The sequence below is a fragment of the Chinchilla lanigera genome, unplaced genomic scaffold (assembly GCF_000276665.1).
Source record: "Chinchilla lanigera isolate Chin_1 unplaced genomic scaffold, ChiLan1.0 scaffold00014, whole genome shotgun sequence".
Lineage (NCBI taxonomy): Eukaryota > Metazoa > Chordata > Mammalia > Rodentia > Chinchillidae > Chinchilla > Chinchilla lanigera.
In genome coordinates, this window is record NW_004955415.1 from 24,961,162 (window position 1) to 24,979,807 (window position 18,646).

Here is an 18,646-nt window from a genome sequence, read left to right on the forward strand (position 1 = left end):
TTACACAGCTCTCTCTTATATCACATCACCTTTCACTGACATTGTGTCTCAGACCCTGCATCTTTGCTGTCCCTCATCCTCAGGTATACTCTACATTTCTGCCCTAGGGTTCTGCTCTAGATGTTTTCACAAAACAAAACTGCCTGGTCTCAGATACCCATGTGTGGCTTTTTCTTACCTCCTTCACACCCGCCATCAGCTGTTACATCTTATACAGTGTTTTTGAAGTCCCCCCAAACCCTGCATGCTGTGTCCCTCTAATCCTGTTGGCCTGCCCCATTTCTTTATTGACCACCACATGTTTCACCTTCACATATGATGTACGATTTACCCATTTATTGTGTTCGTTGTTTCATCTGCCTCCTTCCTCTTAACTAAATGTTAAACTCCATGAGGTCTGGAGTCCTTGGCATCTAGTACAGGTTTTCAAATACTGGTTAAATTAATGAATGAATTAATAAGTAATAAATGAATTAATTAATTTTGCCCTGAGCCCCATACTACCTACATTGCCTGACAAGTAGCAATTTTCTTCCATGCCTCACAAACGATTCTGGTAGCAGGGGCCCCACAATACAGACAGCAACTGAACTTTAATTTGACACTTTGTAAGGAAGAAATTACTTTTCTCATGAATTACTGATTTATTCTCTTTTCTTTGTCAGTGCAAATATCCTCTGTGTTACAAATTGTGTCTGAAAACTTACAGGCCAGCAAATGGCTGGGATAGGGGCACATGCATCACTTACAGCTACAGCGATTTTCTCTCTCTGACTCATCTGAAAAAGCCTAATTGAGTATTTATTCTTATGCTGCAAGATCCAAAAAACTAAACTGCCATTAAGCTGTCTACAGAAGCAAAACGAAATGGAGAATTAAGGCAATTATCAGGATGATATGAACCATAGAAAACATGTTTGCCTCAATCTGGATGTTTCTGGAGAACTTATTTTTGACCTAAATTATGTGAGTAATCCCCTTTGCAGTTTCCATTTCATTTTCACAGATAGACAGTAATTTAGTACAGAGAGGAGACAGCCCATAACACAGGGAAACTTACCACCCACAGTGTAGATGGCCGAGTCTTCTACTTTCTCTAAACTTTGTTGGCACAAGAGATAGGGGGGAAAAAAGTAAAGACTTTCTAAGGAGTCTGAAAATTAACAACTGGTTTACTGAAGATGTGCTTTGACACCTGCTTACCTTTTGATCTTAAGTAAAGCAACCCTTGTTTGAATTTCTTTCATTTCAGTTTGGGCTGTGACTTTAAATCCATCTCTCAGATGCCAGTGGGTAAATAAAACAGGATGTAAATCATCACACACTCTCTCCAATCTGAATGCACATACAACTAGCAGAAGTGTGGGCTATTTCCAGTTTACAAGAAAGCTACTCCCTAGGGTATGTCAAGGGCAAGTGCGATAATGAGGAATTTGTAGAGGGCCCCATTGCACTCATGTGGCTTACTAACTGTGCTGTGAAGTCATTGGTTTTTGTTTGATTATCTTCACCCTCTTTCCTTGCAGGTATTTCCCAGTAAGACTATTTATTAACTTTTAATTTTGATATTCAAACTGGCCCCACCAACTACCACTGGCTTTAATCACAGAGTAAGTGATAAGGAAAAGAGACCATTGCGGTGTAGCAGTTGCTGAGTGGTTGGTCCTCTGTGGCTAGCAGACCCGTGTCTTCTGATGTGTGTGGATATGTATGTTCTGAGATAGCTCTGTGAGGAAAATGGCAGAATCCCCACAAAGGTCAAGGCTGACATTGTGTTTACATATATGAACTTCACATATTCACTTATCTCAAATGCTATGCCTTATCTGCCATTGGCTGTAGCTTCATTGGAAGAAGTAAAAATCAAGCAGGAAGATTATATAATTTGCAGGAAATGATACAAATAGACTTGCAAGTTACATCTATTTTGATGCAGCTGAGGGAAAATATTACTGAAAGGCAAAAATATTCTCCATTGCTATGTCTGCAGAGATCAAGACCTCAATTTTTCATTTTGGCTTTTAGGGTCCCACCTGATTTTAGCCTAACCTATCTTCTAGTCCTCCCTCACCTTTCTCCATTATGAAATGTCTGCCCAAACTGACTAATCTAATTTCTGATCCCTGAAAAATCCTCTTCTCTCCAGGCCTCTGCACATATTCCTTCCACTGTGTGGAATGTCTAAGCAAATCTAATCACTCTTCCCAGACCAGCTCAGCATACTTCTCAGTAAAGTTTTCCATTTTAGCCCTGCTTAATTGCTTCCATGTCTAAATTTATATGTACCTCTCCTTTCCTCATTTCCTTCCTTTGCTCTTCTCTTTTTTCTATATTTTCACTTCTTTTACTTACAAAACATCAGCTTATACAGAGAAATGAATGTACATTTATAGTTTAGTAAGTAGTTCTAAAATGAACTCCTGTGTAATCATCCTAGGAGAGGTTGCCAACTTCTAAAAAGCCTGTGCATGCTACCTAATTAACAGTCCTTTCCTCTGTGTAAGAACTAATGCTTCCCTTCACAGCTTCTTTGTATGTACGAGCATCCTAAAATATTCTAATACATTATCTGCTTTAAGTCTTCCTGCCTCAATATTATTTATAATATTTAAGTATAATTTAGGTGGTAGCTACAGTTCATTAATTTTTATTCCTGTATAATTTTCTGCTGTATAGATTATTCATTATATTGTTGTAGAAATTTAGCTTACTTTAATTTTTTTTTTACAAATATAGCTATTCCTGCTGTGAATACTTTTTGGGATCCAGGAGTGAACTCAAAACCTTGGACATGCTAACCAAGAGCTCAGCTGCTGAGCTACCCCTTCTGGTCCCCAGGAGAACTTCTCCCCTTTTCGAGCCTGCTGAGTGTGTTTGGCATCAAGATTCATTGAATTTTATTAAATGCGTCTGCATTTCACAATATTGTATTTTTTCTTCTAATCTATTAATGTATTTGTGCAGAGCTGTTTCTGCGTATCAGAAGGGTCAATGAAGGGTATAGCAAGCACAAGTGAAAATAACAAACAAGCTTTTTTAGTTTTTTGTTTGTTTGTTTGTTTGTTTGTTTTTCCAGTACTGGGAATTGAACTCACAATCTTGAGCTTGCCAAGCAGGTGCTGTGCCGCTGAGCTAAACCCCCAGCCCCCAAACAACTTTTAATCAGTACTACAATAGTATAATCAAGAGGCTAACTGAGAGAAAGTACTCTTTACCCTGCTTTTTCATTTTCTCTTTGGAACAGTGCTGTTGATTGTCAAATGAGCCAGCACAATATGAGGAACCCTTGGATTGCTGATAGAGCCCCAGACAAGTATGCTCAGGTTCTTTTGCAAACCAGAGAAAGAGAAAGGAGAAGAATTAGTGGAAGTACTGAGTCAGATTGAGAAAAGGCATTTGCAAGATTACTCTCCCATCCCTATAAGGAGACCTCTGAGCAATGCCAACCCAAAGGCCCCCAACAATAAAGAGATCTCTGATAGTGGGTGGTGGGGCTCTCAAGGCAGTTAAGAACAAGAACATGCCTGTCCAGGCAGGCCTGACTCCTTGACCTTGTTTCTCACCAGAGTTTGCAATGTAACAAGCCATATGTTGGGAGGGCTGTTTTCCCGCCTGAGGCCTGCCAGGTGATGTAAAATCTCTTATATTTTCTCATAAGAGCTTATATTTTCTGAAAGATCACTTATATTTTCTGGCAGGGTTAATGTTAAACTGGTCTGGAGTTTCTAGATGAACCCAGTATGAACCTGTTACAATAGACTCTTTGAAATTTTCTGTTTAATGTTTTAGTGATATTTTGTTTAGGTTTATTGCATTATTGCTGCAATGTACAGAACCAATTGAATTTTATACATTAACTTTATGTTCCATAGCCTTCCTATAATTCTTTATTTATTACAAGAGGGTTTAAAAATTTTTTGATTTCACTACATGAACAATCATATCACATGAAACAAAGATAGTTTTATCTTTTCCTTCTTAGTCTATATACCTTTTATTTACTTTTCTTGTCATATTGCATCAGCTATCTTCAACAATGTTGAAAAGGGTGGTAAAATGGTGACATCCTTGCTGTTTCTCATATTAATGAAAAAGCTTTGAATATATAACACAATTTTAATTGTTTCTTTTTCTAGCTTTTATCTTTAAATCTGCATCACATTTTATAGTATTTATTTCTACAATTTTTTTTTTTAAACAGAGGTAGTGGGGATTGAACTCAGGACCTTTGCCCTGAACTACTTACTCAGCCCTTTTTACTTTTATTTCCTGTTTTAAAAATTCTATTTTTAGACAAGTGCTCCCTAAATCACTGAGTTTCCCAGGCTGAGCTGGAACTTGCAATCCTCCTGTTTTAGGCTTATAGAGTGCTGGAATTACAGGCATTCACCATCACATTTTCTATAGAGATTTTTGTCACTTATCCAACATAGAATAAGGATAGCTCTTTTAAAATCTGTGATTAAAGGTTTCAATGTCTATATTCTGTACAGATCTCTTTCTGCAGTCTGCAAAACTAGTTCTGATTGTGTCATTTCCTTTATTCATGCGTGTGGTTATGTAAAACTGTGGGCAATTATATTTGAAAAATAATTTGGGAGCCGGGAAGATAGCTCAGTGGCAAAAGCACCTGCCTGGCAAGTACAAGGTCCTGCGTTTGATTCTCCAGTACAAAAAAAAAAAAAAAGAAAAAGAATTTGGGAAACTTCCTTGAGGTCTAAAATGTATCTCCTACAAAAAGTGAGACACTATCAGCCTGGGACTACCTCATTTCAATTTGGTTGATTGAAACCCCATGACCAATCCAAGCTTTGGGTTCAAATACACAAAGGGCTGATATGTACACACAACTGTACAAGGAGGTCCTTACCTTCCTCTCATCCTGTGTCTCTTCCTTTTCTCTTTTTACTACTTTCTCTCCCTCTGTCCATCACCACTACAAACTTCTCTATTGTCCCTTTGGATATGAGTTCTACATAGGGTACAGGTTTCAGTCGGTTTAGTCATCCCTCAGGATTTAAAGACTCAAAAAGGTGCTGTCTCCTATAAGGCTCCCCTGTGGGTGGGCTGTGGACACCAACTTTGTCCTCCCACAGCTTAAGGCTGAATGGAAGCCCCTGTGTACAGTGAAGACCAGTGGCTTCAGGATGTAAGCAACTTTTTAATTTTTTTACTGTGATATTCTACTCCTGTTGACTTGCGTTTGAACAAATTCTAGCATTGTTCATACTTTATTGGAAGGTTTAATCTGAATAAGTTTCACCGCCATTCCTCAAAATCAGTACCCAGGAGGAATCTTCTCTCCTGATGTTCAAGAAGACACCTCCTGTGTGAGGAAGCTGAAAGCCTCAGAGGGAAAAGCATGTTTCAGTCTTTATTCCACCACTTGCCAGACATGTGACTTTGGGTTAGGCAGGGGACACACTCAGGCTTCCTCAAATAAGGAATGTGAGGCAAGAAACTCTTCCCTAGCACATAACAGCTCTTACCATTACTATTTCTTATTTGTGGCATCTTTATGTACTCTTGATTTAACTGTTAATTTAATTTTGAATTAATATCATATGTTTAAATGTCTTGCTTTCCTGAGGGCAGTGATGCATCTTACATTGTTTTATTATAATCCCCTGTGTTACCTACCATAGAATAAGTACTCATAATTTTTTTCACTTTAGTCAAGGTAAGCAGACAATTGTTGGTCTATTATAAAAGAATATGAACCTTAATACTGAAGAACTCTGTGAAGGATTTTCAGTCACTCGCCTTAGCCATTTTTTAGTTTCTTAATAACATTTGTCAGTATTTGAAATATATTATTCCATTATATATCTACTTGTTTATTTTACTCCAAATAGAATGCATGTTTCCATCCTTGAAGTCTAGCAGAATGTCTTTCACAAGATATTCAGTGAATATTTATAGGGTTAGAGAAACAAATGGATTTTTATAGAAATCAAAATTGAAGGGGCTGGGGATTTAGCTCAGCTGCAAAGCGCCTGCCTGGCAAGCACAAGGTCGTGAGTTCGGTTCCCAGTACCGGAGAAAAACAAAAAAACAAAAAAAAAATTGAGACTATTCATACTGATTTTCTATTGATGTCTGTCATCTCTAAAACCCTACTCAAGACCGGGGTTATAGCTCAGTGACATAAGTGTCTGCCTGGCAAGCACAAGGTCCTGAGTTCTATTCCATTTATGATACAAAAAAAAAAAAAAAAAAAATCCAAACAACAACAACAACAAAAAAACAGACCCTACTCATTTCTCAGCTTCTGTACTTCTGGAAGACATTTACTCTGAACTTGACTAATTATTTTATTTCTTAAATATATAAATTTTCTCTGAAGGCCAAAGTTTGGCACAGATATTGAACTAGATTAGCCATTACTTTTGACAAAAATGTTCTCCTTATTAAATGAAGGGTGATAATATCTAGTACTTTTATTAAATTTAAACAATAACTTGATTAAGATACTGATGTTTTCCAATAGTAAAAGTTAAGACTTCTCTTACTATGTCGGAACATATGGTATATTCATATTTGAAAAGGGGAAGAAAGTAATACGATGTAACTGAAAAGCATATGTTGAACTCTTCAAAGTTATGAATCATTTGCTTATTGGTGGGTAATGTGTTTACTATTTCAGGGGTTTGAAAATTTTATTAAATTAAAATTATGCTATTTGAAGGCACATACAAAAGATGCTTCTCTTTTATCCTTTCTTCAGAACCCCTAATGTTTTTCCCATGAATTACCCATTTGACAAATAATTATATCCCTTAAGTATGACTAAGATATGGCAGAGGATCTCAGCTTTGGAGGTTTCCCAAAAAGAACAAAACAAGCTGTAAAAATAACGTGGTCCAGAAATTTTCTCCCGACATCCTGCTGATCTGAGGATGAGAACAAGAACATGTCCCAAAGGGAGGAACTGCAATGCGTCTTTGTAGGTAATAGCTTGTCTTTGTGTTGTCTGTGCATGCGAGAGTTTTGTCACTTGGTTTTTGCCTTGTATGTCAGAGGGGCTATGAAAGGAAATATATGAGGGACATGTCTTCCATTTGCATTCCTCTCCAAACTTGAGAAGCTGAAATAACACCAAGAGTCCATGAGTTCCCACAGTCCTGGAACTTAGGATGTCATCTTTAAGTTGATTTATAATTGATTAGTTTAGGATTTATCATCCAGTTGATTATAAATGACAGTGAATATAAACAGAGACACTATATTTAATACTTGTCCTATCACTTTATAGTTTGAAAAAGTCTTTGCAGAACACCTGAGCCTCAGAGAATCTCTTCCATTTGTCTACCAGGTTCCAAATCCCCCTTTTTGCTGCCCTAAGAGCACTTTACTGTTTACCCTGCTTCCCAAGTAGACATGGACAAAATGCTAAAGTTTAGGAAAGTCAAAATTTATTCCTTCTTATAAAGCATTCAAAAATATTTATCTTTGTTTTTAAGTGCTTCCCTCTACCAGATTGCTTTCTAAATAGTGACATTATTGTGCTTTGGATCTGGAATGCTCCCAAAGCTTCCTCTGTTGAAAGCTTGGTTCTCATTGAAGTGGTGGTCAGAGACAGGCTTTCCGGGGGTGATTGGATCACAAGGACTCTAACTGTATTATCAGTGGAGTAATCAGTTCATGCTTTGATAATTTGATGGCATTACTAACAATGGAACCTCCTAAAGGGAGTGAGTCCTGGGGTTGTGCCCTTGGATGGTTGCTGTGTTTGGTCCCTAACCCCCAGCTCATGCTCTTCATTCTCTCTTCCTCTCTCTCCCCTTTCACTTCACCCTCTCACCCTTTCTCCCACCTTCCTGGCCATCATAAGGTGAGCAACTTTTCTTTCCACACCTTTTCTGCCATGCTGCTCTGTCTCACCGCAGGCCTGAAAGACATGGAGCCAGCCAGTGATGGCTGGCTAAAATAACGAGCAAAAATACATGTTCCTCTTCTAAGTTCATTTTTCAGGGACTTTGTCAACCTGAAGGAAGTCTGACTAGTACAAAATCCAAATCCCTTTAGATTTATATATTTTAGTTTTCCTTTAAGGACTCCTTTAATCTACCCAACTGAAGCACTTTCGACAGTTTTAGAGTATTTGGAAATGGTTGAGGAGAAAAGTTAAGTTTATCGTGTTATTCCAATAATCAAGAGAGAAAAACAAAAATCTTGCTGCTGTCAAGACAAATGGGTTTCTCTTTAAGTGATTTCTCTTGCAGAAATGAAAGGAAAAGGATCACACCAAAGCATGCATGCACACAGACACACACACACAGAGGCATGCATGCCTGCACATGTGCACACATGCATGTGAATATACTCACAGAAAGTTCTATTTTAGCTAGAACAGTCGTTACCTATCCTGCCCTGTCTTATTACTATCTGCTCTGTCAAAAGTCCTGACTTCAAGAGGAGGTAGATGTACCCACTTTTGCAAGATGAGCCTTTTCATTGTATGTTTCCTTCTGAAGTGAAAAGCCTTTGTTTCAGAGCTGGAACAGATCCAAATATCATTTATTTGCAAGAAGTTATGTGGCTGCATTTCATAATGGAGCACTGCATTTTGCTAAGCTTGCTTGGATTTTTAAAAAATTTAGTCCTATCCCAGGAAGCTCCACCTAACCTACTATAACTCAAAGCTCTGCTGCTCTTATAATTATTCCTCTTTAATTACAGGATGGGCACTTCTGTCTTGCAGTGTACTAAATTAACTATACATGTGGAAGAAAGAGCTTACCAGACAAAGATCTCCATATAGAGAGAATGATGCTTAATTGAATAGGAAATGAGTGGACATATTTGAGTGCATGAATGTGTGTATATGTGTGCATGTGTGTTTATACCTGTGTAAGGAAATCAAATTAATACTTTACACAAAGCAAGTAAAATTAACCATGTGTAGATATTGAACCATTTCCTCTAGGATGGCAATAATTTACAAAGAATATGTAATAAGCAAACACTTGTATGTATATAGCAACATGAATCTAAAACGTATATAGTACAATAGAATTATAATAGGAATTGGACAAATCTTCTGTCATATTTTACTGTCTTTCCCCACATCTGATCAAGCAGACAACAAGAGATAAGATAAATAACTTATATAATTGTTAATGTACAGAATGAAAGCTGTATATAAAATCATTATACCTATTAGTGTATTATAAGCGTAAAATGTATAAATATTTAAATAGAGGAAAATTACATATGAGAATATGAAATAATTAGAAAATTGTTTTCTCTATATGACTCCCAACTAAAGTTAGTTTTGTTTAATATGTTGCCAAAAATCATGGTTCCTCAGAAAAAAATGAATCAGTGAAATTAGTTCATCAGCATTTCTTAAACAACTTGATCTAATTTATTTAATTTGGGCAGAAAGTGTATTCAGTTTATTTTTTTAAACATCATCTAAATAGAATCTAGCTCCACAGATGTGCCAATGCATTGAGAATGAATTTTGTATCTGCCAAAGCAGTGGTTTTCAAATGTTGCCCTGGAATCACCTGGAGGACTCCTTCAAACAAGATTGTTGGGCTCACTCCCAGACTTCCCGGCTCCATAGGTCTGAGATGGGCTTTGGGAATTTGTAATCCTGACAGACTATCAGGGGAAGGCGAAGCTGCTGCAGTGGGGACCAGGCTGTGGGAATGCTGCGAAGGCACAGGAGCAGATGGCTGCTGAGTCACCCAAACCCCAAGATGCATTTCAGATGTGGATTGGCATAACAACAACCCCGAGTCTGTGGCACAAAGCCGTGCTTTAAGCTAGACGAACAGCTCCAAATGTGAGAAGAGGTTTAAATATGTAATTCAGTATTGAAACAAATCATCATAAGGTGAACTGTGAGAAGTGCATGTTGGGTAGCAACCAAATATGGAAAGACTTTACACAGATGATGCTAAACTTTCTCCATCTCCCTCAGCTTATATCCCTTTGCTCTAAACCAGTGTTGGTGGACCTATGGCATGTGTGCCACAGTGGGCTGTTTTTATCACTGAAAACTCTGAAAGGTTCGCCATGGTTGGCTCATATAGACTCTGTTCCAGTTCTTTTCCCATGCCCGTCTCATGCATGAATAACACAAAACAATATTGCTTCAAGACTTGACATACAGATTATTTTCATTAAACCAGAAAATGCTTCAGTGCAGACACTTTATTTTTATCTGCGATTATCATGTACTCAACAATGTACCTGAAAATATTTGCACTTAATAAATGCTCCTTGAATGAAAGCCTTTGTGCCTAAATATCTCACCTTGCCCATCAATCAGGTGTCTTCCCAGCACTGGATAGTGTGCCTCCAATTTAATATTTATGACATTAAATTGAAAGGCTCAGTAGGAGACAAACTCTAATGTGTCCCAGTATCAGACTGGAGGGAAATGTAAATCCCCAAAGTAAGTATCACCTTGTTCCCTGTTGAACCATTATGAACGAGCAGATAAAACTGCCTGCCCTTGGTCTAAAAGAGAATCCATGGTAGCTGCCATGCAAGAAGCCACTGTGGTCATGCCACCTCTTTCCACTTGCCACCTTCTCTATACACTGTTCCTCTCCTGGGACAATGTATTTTGTGTTGCTCTCTTTGGCATCAGTTATCATAATCCCCATTGGGTACCATAGGGTGCAAGTTACCAGTCCTTCCACAAACACCGTGCCTGAAGAGGCACTTGGTTGACGAGTGAAAACAGTACAGAGATGCCATCTGCACTTCCGACTACATAGCTCAATTAGTTGATTGATTTTTAACACTTTAAAAAACATTTTCTAGGCAAAGCAAATTAGGAGAGTGTTTTATAATGTATTCAGTTTAATTAAAACTGCGCTGAACAGAGTACTTTGCTTCTTGATTTCAGGAGAAGAAGAAATCACAAGGAGGTCACATATCATATTGATTTTTAACCCCCTAAGCAGGAGTGAAATAACATTGTTAAAGGTTGCGTTATCCAGAGCTACACCACTGCAACCTTTTGAAAGGTTTGCTATAATTAGAATGGAGAAGATTGGGAAGCGAAGAAGGCAGGAGGATGCTGGCCTGCAGTGGGGTGGGGAGAGTAAGGGAAGCTGGTAGCATAATCTGAATTTGAATAGCATACAACACCTGCTCCTTGTCGCACACAAAAATGCTTTTATCATCTGGAGAGGAGAGAAAAATCTTCAAGCATTCCAGATGAATTCAGAGGCTTCAGAACAAGAGAGGCTTAATGTATATGCAGACCTTTACTAGTGCGGTGAATGCATAAGCAGCCTCCTATGGCACCAGACTCTCCAGCGTGGGATAATTTTACAGGCTCCTGTGGCTCCTCCTTCTTGCATCTCAGATTGTTGCTAGCAGACTTTCTCCTTATTCCTGCTGCCTGTCACATTACCAAATGCAAGAGGGCTTCCAAACTCTTAGTCATATGATTAAGCCCTCAAATTATTGAGACATTTGCATGGGTAATCATGATTTAGTTAAAAGCACTTTGTTTGCACTGCTCTTGTCTCAGTTTCTTCAAAGCCAATTACTGAGAAATTGATTGGATTGGTTTGACTTTTGAAGTCATTTAAAGCTTCAGAACACATCCCTTTGCATAATATTTTTAAAAGTGAAACCAAAACAGAACAGAATGAAAGGAGAACCCTGTGTAAAACTATATATTTCACATCTGGGGCATCTGTAGAACACAACTGAGTGGTTAAAAGAAGTACTGTGGGAGAAGCAATAGCAGTTATCTTTCAAAAAAGGGCAAATTGAAGTAAATCAGCTAAATATGCTGTTTCTGTTCCACCTCACTTGGCCAAGTCACTCATACTTAATAGGGCAAGTTTTCTTCAGATTCTGGTGAATATCTGTTCTTGCATAGAAGATGCACATAGGGTATTGGCAATAGCTCTGTTCCATATCATAGAAGATTCCTTTTCCTATCACGTGTGTTTTCATACTTCATTACTTAGATTCGATTCTCTTGGATGGACCACGCTAGTAGTGAGTTCTATCATCTACTCTAGGAAACACCTCCATAAGTGTCTTAGTTCAGGCTGCCATAATAAAATACCAGAGATCAGGTGGCCTAAATTACAGTCTTCTTTTTCATCTGGGAGGCTGGGAAGTCACAACCAATGTGTCACAGATTCTGTTCCTACTGAGGTTCCACATTCTCATTTTCTTTTGGCTGAGTCTTCAACAGGAAGAGAAAGAAAGAGAGCTCTCATGTCTTCCCTTTCTTGTAAGAATAAAAATCCCATTATACCCATGTTCAAAACCTCACCTAAATGTAATTGCCTTCAAAAGGCCCCAAATCCTAGTACAGTCTCATTAGCGTTAGAGCTTTGACGTATGAATCTAAGGAACACAGTCATTCAATCGGGTTCTTCCTTACCCATAGTCCTTCCCAACTCAGACCCACAAAGCGCCTCAAAATATTGTCATTCACTTTTTTCCCCAATCAGTGCCATAAATTAAATGAAAAAGCTCCATTGTTTACAGTGATGGAGAACCTATGGCAGGTGTCCTGCTGTGGCCGTTTCAATTATTGAAAGCCCTAAAAAGGTTCACCATTACTGTCTTAGGATGAATAATTGCTTTAAAATGGTTGTGAGCAAATAATTGCTGAGTATTAATTTCTTAATCTTGATAATATTCTGTGAAAATTACCCGCAGCTCATCTCTAAGTATATCCCATGAGGAGTACCACAGAAAGACTTTTCAGAGTAACTTATTTGTGTGATTTTATTGTTAAATGGATCCCATAATTGTCCTACCTTCTCAAAGACAAAGTTGCTAAAAAGATTGCCTCTGTGGGAACTCACTAATTCCTTAAAGGGTGCTTTCACTAAGAATATAATGAATGCATGCCAGGAAAAAGAGGAATGACAAGATGATACTTGCGATTTTAAATATTACTAATGGGACTGGAAGTAAAAATAATTGCTATTTAATTACAGAAATGTGTACTTCAATGCACAAACGCCTGATAGAAAATAATGACGTCGGACACAGAAAATGTTCTGTAGCTGCTGGTAACATTTGACAATAATTTACATGTTTAATTGAGTTTCTGCAAAAGGCTCATTGTGCAATTACATGTTCACTTAGGCGCTCAAATAGATACTAGGACTACCTATGTTTCCCTTGTACCTATTGTTTGAGTTGCTGCTGCAAAAGATTTGTGCATTTAGTTATGTGTGGGACGCTACATATGCTTGCACTTTGCCATGTGTTTAAGATGCCTTCTGCCCTTAGGTTTGATGGCTTAGTCTTGCTCCTAGCACTACTGCTATGCAGACTATTTATGGAACAATATTGCCCTCTGGCAGTGAGGCAGCCAGTGGTTTTAATAACTGTTTTATGTCATTCTGACAGCTTTTAAACTAGTCACACCCAGCAGTTTAGGCCAGAAGGGAAACATCGGCGAATGCCCGCAGGAGTTTTATATTACAAAACCTGTATGTGCGTTTATATTAGGAAAACGCTACAATTCTTGCTTTAAAGGAAAGCTGCCTTTCCCAGGAGGGAGACTGAATTTTTGTCACCGTAAAGCTTCAGAAAAGTGCAAATAATAATGACAATATTGTGCTCATAGTACAAGCAAGGAACAGAACTATTCTCCCTCTGAGAGATTCATGAGCTGGAGCACCACGAAAATCAACCCTTGTAAGCTGATCACAAAACATCTTCCTGTACTGCATGTTCAGACACTCGTGGGATCAAAAGAGGACCTCAGGGTCATATCTGATCCTTTGGAGTGAATCATCTTGAGGAGTGTCGGCCTTTGTTAAAATGACCCAGAGCTGCTCAGTGAAGCTAGAGAACCAAAGACTTGGCAGCAGCTGCCAATTCCTGAAGGGGTTTCTCAGCTGCTTCTTAGCCACTCACACAGAAGGGGTGACGCAAAATAGCCAGGTGGGCTTCACCAGCTGGGATGGATTTACAGAGAGGGGCTCTGCTATGTTTAGAAATGTGGCTTCGATGGACAGCTGAGAAAGGCATAGCCAGTAAGCACCAGCCTTTCCAGCCCAGTGTTGCTGCTGAAAGCATTTCTGCAACTGCAGAAGGCAGCTCTGGATCTCATTTAAGGCTTTGGGACAGGGAAAATAGGCCTTACACAGACACTCAAAGCATCCCCTCCTCGCTTCCCTGGGTGGAACAGGTCATCCATCACCGGGCTATGTGCTGGGAGAGGGCCCCAGAGGGCTCCTGGAGGGAAGAGAAAGTAAGAGTAGCAAATTATGCTTTTACTTCAGACCTGTGCATATGTACACCTTGCAAAACCCTAGAAGTTCCCTACACACTGATTTTTAGGCACTATTTTCTGTGTGATCTTATGTGAATGGGCATGCACATCATGGTTTACAAGGGACTGATTTTACAATTCAAATTCAGTAATGTACAAAATAAGGAAGTTAAAGTCAAATATGAAAAAATCCCACAAAGATTGGAGAAAAATAAAGATACTAAGTTCAGAAAACTAAGTTTAAATGAAACCTAGGAAGAAATTTCAGACTCTTTCTGTATGTACTAAAATAATCAGGTTATCCACAAGATTAATTAGATTTATGATGCATAATTAAATTAAAAATTGTGAAGTTTTCCTGACTTGTCCTTCTAAAAAAGTGTTAATTTTTTAAGTCATTCAACTATACCCTTAGTGGGAAAGGAAAGGATTTATCTCAATAGATAATTAAGATAATTATTTTAATTGCAGAAGAAATAAAAATAGATTCAATTATCCTATTGAGAGAAAAAAGGGTTATTAAGGACTCCTTTAGCTAGCTCAAGAATGTGTCACAGTGAGTTGCATGTCTTATAGGTAAAACACCAGGAGAACCTCAGGTGTGTCACTTAATGGTAAGCAAAAAGAAGTCAAAATAAAGCTACAATGTGGTGACTGGTGTTTTAAGACAAATCCAAACTAGAAAGAGCTAGAGAGATGCTCTCCAGAACATCTACCACTCCCGATCAATTGTTTAACTGCTGTTCCTTCTCAACAACCTGTTTTCCAAGGGTCTTCAAAAGAAATGAGTAACACAAAAGCAAAGCAATGCATTTTCTCTAGTAATGACTACAGAAAGGACTTTGATTTCTGCCTTACATTGATTGTTCCAACATTTTTCAAATTTCCCTCTTTACACTCTGCCTTTCACTTCAGACATTCTGCTTGCAAGAACTATGTGGACCAGAAACAATGCAGAATGTAATGAGGCCTGTACTTTTTATTTTGTTTGATTTGGCTTCTTTTGGGGGACAAAAATGGCATGATTCATACCTGAAGGCATTATTCTGGGAAAAATTACATATGCCGACTTTAATAAAATAAAAATCCCAACTATTTCTAGGTTTGAATAGTAGTGATAATAACAGCAATAGCAATGATAATTGTCATTACTCCTTAGAAGAGTTCTAGGGACTAATTAGCATTTATAAATTATGCTTTTCAATAACAGAAATCCTGGGCAGCAAATGTTATTTCCATTGAACCCATGTGGAAATAATGACAGGGAAGGATACAATAACTACTCAAGAGCCAAAGCTAGTGAGGCTTTGAACTTACCTTTATGATCCTTCAAATTCGTGCTTTATAATGACCCTGTGCTATTGTTAGTTTACAGATTAAAAGAGTCAGAAGTGGGCTATGATAGGTGGCATTATTAAACATGGTTCTTAAACACCCCTGTATCCACACCTTTACTATGTCACTTCGCAGTGCCTTCCACTAGAGTAATAGTATGTTTTCCCACCCACTTTGATCTTGGGTTTGGCCATGTGACTTGCCTTAGGCAACTGAAAAAAGCAGAGGTCACAGTCTACTAGAAGCTTTCAGCCCAGGCTTTCATTAGTCCTCATGCATCTTTCTGTCACCTTGCATCCTGTCACAGCTGTGAGACAAGCATGCCCTGGCCAATCTGCTGGTCCTAGAAAAAGAGTGAGGGACAACTGGGACAGAACTGCCCTTGTAACTTATTAATAAACCTTAGGTGATCTAAATATCAGTGCAATAAAAAAATGATCACTCCTGTCTAAATTTGGGAGTATTGTGCTACAACAAATATATCCTCTCTCAGGTCTGTTTTAGAGTGTGTGCAAATGTGCGGGTGTGTGGGCACACATTCAACATATACACATATTGACCTGAGCAGAAAGATTGGTAGGTGCTTCCTACCAAAAGATAACCATTTAACAAAGTAGGAATATGTTCTTCATTATCAAAAGCAAAAGGATTTTAGTATTTAATTTGTTCTTTAGAAAGCTGTAACTATGCCATTTCCTTTTTGATTCTCCCATGAAAAGCCAACAGGATGTTTTAAAACAACTTAGCTGTTGAGCTCTGGCTCTGTCTTTGATGAATTTTATGTGATAATTGACACTTAAAGGGACCCTCTGTGCACCACTGACACATCTCACTGACAGGGAGGTATCTTGACCCCTGTAGGCAGTGGGAGTTTAGAGCTCTTCCACCTCATCCCATCCTGGCTGTGCTCAGCTGCAGGATTAGATGAGGTGGTTTTGATTTTGAACAAGTTCAGCAGTGATAAGTCACTGTGAATTGGAAAGAAAATTTGAAATATCAAAGTCAACCATCAAGTGGTATTATGTCTTTTTATGATAAAAGATACCAGACGAAAGCTAAATACAAAAGCAAAGAAAATGTGCACATTCACACATTTACCATATATGTGCACACACAAACATGTCACAAGACATGTAAGGCTGCTCTCAGTTTGTGATTAAGTAAAAGAGCTCTTTATAATTTTGACTTTTGGTATATTGACATGAATATTTGATACAGTCATAGATACCTTTTTAGACTATAAAGAATTTAAGGTGAAGTAGGGAACCATCTTAATTTTGATAGAAATCAGATCCAAACCATTTTACCTTAAAAAAAGAAAAAAAATTTGTCTCAATTTTCTACTTAACATGCCTCATAATAATCCTACTGAGGAAATTGGATTTGGGCCAATTGTTACATTAGATAGGAGCCAATGTATTCAAAATTTGTATAGTTTTATGGTCAACTGATTGTTTTAAAATAATGTTTGGAAAAATCATAATGCATGAATAAGTCATATATGTTATAATAGTGGGAATCAGTAAAACATACCTTAATTTTCTAAACATGGTTTACTTTATTTGAGCTCAATTTTTAGCAAGATTTATGTAATTTCAAACAAATTGAAGCATTGCATTTGTAACTGACAGGGTCCTCCTCCTCAGTTGTTTAATGGTGGTATACAGGACATATTTTCTTTGCAAGAGTCCAGAAGTAGTCAGCCAGTGACACAAAATCCTACCATCCCATCAAAGTAAAGAGCAACATCATTTACCATTTTAGCCTTGCTAAACTTTCAGCTCTCATGGATACAGTCCAGTGTTCATCTTTTGTTTTGAAGTTCTGGCTCTTCTGTGTTAATATTTTTCTATTATATTTATATGAATAAGATAAACACAAGCAATCATTAGAAAACACTGATTTATTTCACCATTATAGTGAATATTTACTTTCTCTATGTTCACCTATTCAGTGCCATCATAAAATCAGTAATACTTACTCTACGTAGGTGTCTAGTAGGCATCCTAAAACTATCTCAAAAAAGGTCATGATTTCCCCCCTTCTGCCAAACGTGTTTTGCCTCAGTCTTCCTTACCACCATGAATGGTCTCCCTACTCACCTATTTACTTGGGCCCGAGCCTTAGGATCATCCTTGATTTCTCCTCACCCTTCATCTCTAACCCAAGTGCCACCCCTTCTAGCTCTAATTAAAATATATTTTCTCCCAGTGCTACCACCAAGTTCAGGACACCATCATCCTTCATCTAAGCTGGTATGATAGCTTCCTGGTGGATTTCCCTGATTTAACTCTTTTCTCCCAGTACTGGATTCTCAACACAACCTCCCTAGTGAGTTTTCAAACATAAATCAAATAATAATGATTCTTTGTTCAACACTCTATAGTGCTGTGCGAGCACCCTGTGAAAAATTCTAAGTTTCTCATTTCAGCCCACAATGACCTTTATGACTCAGTCCCTGATAATCTCTGGATGTTTTCTCCTTCTGTTCCATGCAGTGCTCACTCTCCCCATGCTGGCCTTCCTGTTATTCCCCTAACAGCCCATGTCTGTTCCTTCCCAGAGTCTTTGTACTTGCTTTCCTCTCCGCTGCAATACCATCCCCAGATCTCTGCTGGCTGTTCGTTCACTTCCAAGTTCTTTCTCAAATGTCACCTCCTCAAAGAGATGTGCTCGAGCTGCCTTATCTAACACAGCCCTCTATTCTCTGTAGGCTTTTACCCTCGGCTTTTGTACAGTGCAGATTCTCATCCTATTGCAAGCTGGGCATATCTCTCAAAAAGGGGAGTTCTGGATGCAATTGTGAACACTCAATTATTATTATCTTTTAATAGGAACAACAGAGCTACTGCCATATCAAGCACTCAGCTCAGGACTCTGTGTTTTCCTGTTAAAATTTATTATTCTTTTCCTGCCTTTCTGGCTTTCCTTGCCTATAAAAACCTTGCTTGTGTATCAATGCAACTTCCATATTGCATGGATGACTCTCCTATTTACCAGTGATGTGTGATCTCATTTGTATTATGGAAACATTTGCTGTAGCAAAATGTACTGTGCAGTTTGTAATGCCTAGAAAATGTT

General features: G+C 38.2%; 1 protein-coding gene across 4 annotated transcripts in view; it reads left to right on the top strand.

Annotated features, from left to right (window-relative positions):
- The window catches only part of Macrod2 (MACRO domain containing 2), a 1,840,776-nt gene that overhangs the window by 1,562,753 nt on the left and 259,377 nt on the right, over window positions 1-18,646 (top strand). The gene's annotated exons all lie outside the window — the stretch shown is intronic.